We start from the raw sequence: 5,844 nt of genomic DNA, 5'->3' as shown, positions 1-5,844 counted from the left end.
GCCTTCTTCGGGTATTTTATTAGAGGGGCATTTTATTAAAGGAGACAGACTAGTACATGTAAAAATACATGTAAATGTATTTTTCAAATTTTATTTTATTTTACAAAATCAGTCTTCTATGATGTTCTATGATGGATTGGAAACTTATAAAACAAAGACTAAACAACCATACACACAAAATACTAGTTTTTTTTTCCCTCTTGCTGGGAGTCACCACTAGGGGGAGAGCGGTAAAGGGAGTAAGAGATGGAGAGGGTAAGATTGGGCAATGCTCTGGATAATGGATGGATAAGATCCCAGAGAACGATGAGGCCATTATTAGCCTAGTAGAACTAGAGAAGGCCCAGGAAGTAGGATGTGGTGAAGTGTTTAGACCAACATCCATAGGCAGAGGAGGTATCCCTTGGGTACTCCATGAAGGGCAACCCCACACAGTATGGCAGCAGAAGCTGGGCAAGGAGTGGAGAGTGCAAGGTTAGACAGATAAGGCAGTCCTGGGGCTCTGCAGTACAGCTGCCCCTGGGTGTGCCCGAAAGGAGTTGGGTTCATGTAGAGATGGAAAAAAGCCTACAAACACTTGTAAGAGCTATTTGTGGATGTTGAGGGAAGGTGCTGCTGATACAACACTTTTCCGATGAGTTGCAAAGAGCCCTTTATCTATCCTGAATGGGGTAAAATAAACCTGAGTTTCAAATGGTAATGTTCATCATGCCAAATTAATTTACATTTTTCTTCATACTGTCTCTTCCTTGAGAGAAGAAAATTGTCCTCTTCCATCTGAGGACAAATGTTCAGATCAATTTCTACACTTGGGTGATCATGTGCAAGGATGGGCATGAGTGAGGAATGTTCTGGAAGAATAGTATGTTTCTTTTGGCACACCCCCCCTTACTCTCCCCTGCTTATCTGGAACAGATCAGACCCACAACACCCACATTCAAGGAAGTCCAGGGATCTGTGACTGTCACCTGAACATGACTTTGCAGATGTGATTGAACAGGGATCTTGAGCTGGCCATGACCCTGGACTACATGTTTAGATTTCTGACCCATGCAAGGAGCCAGCCCACCAACACCGACTCCTCGGCTGTAACTAGGTGGTATAGATTTTAGGACTTTGGACATTCATAACTATAAGGGGATAAATCTATTATTTTAAAAAGGGTATTTTTTGAGATTTTAATATAATTGCATCATTTCCCTTTCCCTGTTCTCCCTTGAAACCCTCACACGTACCCCACCTCTTGCTCTCTTTAAAATTCACAACCTTTCTCTAATTGTTGTTACATATGTGTGCATGCACACACACACACACACACACACACACACATATGCTCATAAATACGACCTGTTCATTCTGTATGTGTCACTTGTCTTCAGGGCTGACAATTTTGTATTAGATAACCAGCTGGTGTGCTTTTCCCTCTTTGCCGTGGCTATTGAAATCATGAATCTTAGAGAACCTGTAATATACTAAACCAGCACAATCCCTAACTACATTCTAAATATTTGTCCTTATACCCACAGATAAGTGTAGTTCTCACTCTTTTATCAAGGAAACTTCTCTTGGAACAGACAAAGACCATTGCAGAAAACACAAGCAATCAAAACACAGAGTCGTGGTTATTAGATTATTTAAGAAGCTGTTGAGAGACCAAGGCTGCAGAGGGGGCCTCGATCTGACCTTAGGTGGGACCATGTGTATTCACAGCAAGAGGCACTTTTGTCACCAGCATTAGCAGATGCCCAAAAATATCTACAGAAGAAGATGCCATGAGGCCCCTTGTAGGGGTGGAGATGACTCCCATAGTCCGAAAAGGAAACTGGGAAGTGTAGTCTGTCAATTGAAGATTATCAATGAAGCCCAATCCCACTAGATACATCTACAACACAGTTCCTGTACCTAAGACTTAGGGATCATTTCTGAAGGGGGAGCAGAAAGACTGTAAGGGCCAGAGGAACAAGAAGTGTAGTGTGCCACTGGGTCTCTTATAAATGGCAGAAACTGCACTGTGAAGTCCCACCAACATGACTGTCTAAATATGACCTACTCTAGGATGACAGCAATAGACATGCTGGTGTGGGTGGGAGAAATCTGTCATATCTTTAACCACAAACCAGACAGGAAAACCACAAGTCACGCCTCCTCCCCCTCCCACATTCTCAGTCTTTCTCACTCAGCACTCTCCAATGGTGCTTCCTGCAATGAGCAGAATGTCCTCTAGCTGCAGTGGACATTAGTCATGCCTGACCACAGAGCTCTTGAAGTACAGTTGCTGCAACTAAGGGTCTGACTTTCAATTTTATACCCTTTTAATTCATTGTTTTTTTAAATAGCCACATGCATCTGTTGGGTAACCCATTGGACAGTGGTATGAATTTTACCACAACAAAAACAGAGAAAGGTCTGAGCGCGAGAGAGACCGTAGTAGAGTGCTTGCCTACCATGCGGAAGACCCTAGGTTTGATCCCCAGTGCCAGGGTGGGTGGAACCCAAAAATTAAAAAGAAGCAGAGAACTGAAATGTTCACGTCATGAAGTTTGCAGACAGTCGTCACAGCATGTTTTATTTATGAGCATTTGAATGAAGTGAATGTGGACGTACGTTTGGCTTTTTAGCCAAACTATAGGGCTGACAGTGTAGCTCAGTGGGAAAGTGCATAGTTAGAATGTGTAACACCCTGAACTCAACACACACATGCTCAGTATCTTTAACCTGTCTGTGCCCATTGGATCCCTTAGGAAGAGGTCTGCAGTCCAGGATTCTCACCTTAAACATGCCATTGTGGGGACGAGGACAAAAGCCACAGCCCACAGCCCACTGAGCTTCAGCAGCATCTGTGAGGCAGGCTTTCTTAGTCCCATGTCACAGGAGAGGAAGGTGAGCAACTTGTCCAAGTCCCCAGGTGATATTTGGAGCAGTTCTGAGGCCAGGGCTCTGGTTCCAAACCTCTGGGCTTCCTCACTCTCCTGGGCACATTGTCTTCCTCTCCTGGGACACACAGGGTCCATGGTCCTCACAGTCTGTCCTCTAGGCTGAGGACTAATGAAGGAACAACTGTGAACCAGGAGAGGGCTTTCAAAGCATCAGCGCTGCGGGTCCCTAGCATGAGTCTGCACTCTCCCTGATATTGAAAAGACTTTAAACTTTCCATTTAAGCATTGCAGGCCAGCACAGTCCAATCATGGAAAAAACAATATCGGTTTGGAAAGGTTACCGCCGCTTTTCCAATTCCAGTCAACATTAAAAATGCAGATGCTTACTATTTAAATACAGCCTCTGGCCACCAGCTCGGAGTGTCCAGGTCAAGGTAAACCACACTGGGCAGCCACCTCCCACTGAGGCTCAGAAGGAAGGAGGCAGAGGACACCCAGAAGCGCCTGTATCACACCAGGATGCAGGTGTCACCTCTAGCCGTGTGCAGGCTGGGTCCTCAGAGGTCATGCAGTTCCAGTCAATGAAGCCGACATCCATTCATTAGGTCTGGGACCTGCTGACTTCTCTACTCTTGTGACCTTGTGCCTAGTACCTGCTTCAGTGTCTGAACTGAGGGAGTATTATTGAATACATGGATGACTTCCTTCGCTGTCTTTTATGGGATATCTTCTCATGTCCCAGGCACAGTGCTAAAGTGCTCAAACTGATGTCAGCATGAGCCATTTGAGGACATCAATCCTGAATAATTTATACCTGAGGATGGAGAATTCAAACAAACAATAACAACACCAAACAATACTGAGTTAACATTCCCATAATGCCTGCTTCTAGAGATCTGTCAACAGTGCTTGAAGTGTGCCTGCTGGAGAATGCTTGTGATGTCAGCAAGAAAAGTGGCCTAGAAGAGGTGCCAGGAGCTATTCCCAGAGTGGCCCCTGTGTCCAGCCTGTGTCTCCACACTGTGAACAAGAGAGGCCAGGATTGGACCTTATTCAGTAGAGTATCAAATGACTTCCATGGGGCCTGACATGTGATAGTAAATAATACATGCTGAGTAAGTGGGTGGGTGGATAAACAATGGCTGTGAACTCATAAGGAATCATAACATACACACGATTGAGAGTTTAGCATGGGCTGGAGCCAGAGTTCCAGAGAGTGCAGTGGTAGAAAGCTTGCCTAACAAACATACAGGCCTGGTTTCTATGCTTGGCACCTCAAAAGTACTCAGGTTCAACTGTAGTCAGGACTCACAGGGATGTGTCCTTTCTGTGTCCTCACCCTGCAAGATGACAGTCTAAGGCCTCATTTTTAAGGACAATGATCCCATTCCTGAGAACTCTGCTTTCAGGAACAAATGACTTCTCGAAGACTCCACCTCTTAATGCTAGGACACTGAGCATTAGAATATCTTTAGTTGATTTGTTTGTCTTGAGACAGAGAGACAGAGTTTCACTACGTAGCTCTGTCTAGCCTGGAACTAGATACTAGACTCTGTCTAGCCTGGAACTAGATGGCTGGCCTCAAACCCATAGAATAATCTCCTGCCTCTACCTCCCAAGTATAGGGTTTGAAGGGGCTATGCTAACACACCCCAAGAGCATTAGGATTTTAACAAACAGTCTTAGGAGGATGCACTCAGATCAAAGCAAGAACAGAGGTAGCAGCTGTGGGGAGTGGCAGCTACCGGAAGGACTGGGCAAGACCACAGGGAGTAGCCTGTTGAAACTTCAAAAGTCAGAAGTTTGGAAGAGGGCCTCTGGTAAGCTTACCTGAAATGTGGAGCGGGGTTCCTGCTCAGCTACAGTCCTGGGGTGAATATGGTAAAGTCAATTCATTTAGTATTGGAAAAGCTACACACTAGCTTCACCAATGCCACTGGGAAGGCTTGCAGTTGCTAGCATTGTAAAGCTTGGCTAGGATGATGGGAATAGGAAGAAAACAAACAAGAGGGAGGAGAATGGTCCCGGGGCTCTGAGACCAACCCCCATAGCTGACTTTCTGAGGGAGTCAACTGGCCGAGCAGTGATGTGGTTCGCCCAGATGCAGCTGCAGGGTGGCCCAGGACAGAGCACTTCATAGATATATCTTCCCATGTAGTGGTCCCTGTAATCTCATTATATGGATGGGAAATGGACAGTCTAAAAAGCCAAGCTAACAAGCCTTATAAGTTGAAGTGGAAGAGACTTAATTTGAAATCAGGTCTAAATGGCAAAGTTATTCCAGATTTCCATCCATTTAAAATTACCAGGAAACAGCTATGAGAATATTCACTGAGTGCCCATCAAGAGTGACCAGACTGTGGGTTGATAGCTCTGCCACTGATTGTACCATCATCTCCCAGACGGCAATGTTCTTAGCAATATGGTGTTAGCAACCAAAGATTAGCTGTCCAACAAACTCCCGACCATCACTCTAAAAGTAATCAAGGTGTCTCCTCCCTAGAAGAGCCTTCTGGATCTCTCAGAGCCAGTCACACTACTATGAGTGTTTGGACAGGACATAACTCAGAGTTCTTTATGGGCTTCTTTATTGCTATATTAAGTGGGCTGTGGGCTCCTTTGGGGGCAAGTCTGAAGCTCCCGATGTCTAGGGATGAGGGGTAAAGGTTTACCAGGAACCTGCTCCTGCAAGTGCAGGACTGTAAGGCACATAACCTCAGACTTATCCTCGCACTTTCAAATGTTCTTTTTTAAAAAATGAGTTTATTATTTTGTGTGTATGGTGCTTCCCTGCCTGCATAAGTTTGACTAACAGTCTTGGGTGAAGTGGGGAATAGGGCATCATTTCTCTGGCCGGTTCATTTTGCTCCACTCCACTTTTGGCTGATCATCACAGACAGGAAAAGAGGCCGCCACAGTCAGGTTAAGTTGGCTGCTGACCCATGACCTGTGGTTCAGCAGAAAAAAA

Source organism: Mastomys coucha, unplaced genomic scaffold, assembly GCF_008632895.1.
Source record: "Mastomys coucha isolate ucsf_1 unplaced genomic scaffold, UCSF_Mcou_1 pScaffold18, whole genome shotgun sequence".
Classification (NCBI taxonomy): domain Eukaryota; kingdom Metazoa; phylum Chordata; class Mammalia; order Rodentia; family Muridae; genus Mastomys; species Mastomys coucha.
This window is presented reverse-complemented; position numbering follows the sequence as displayed.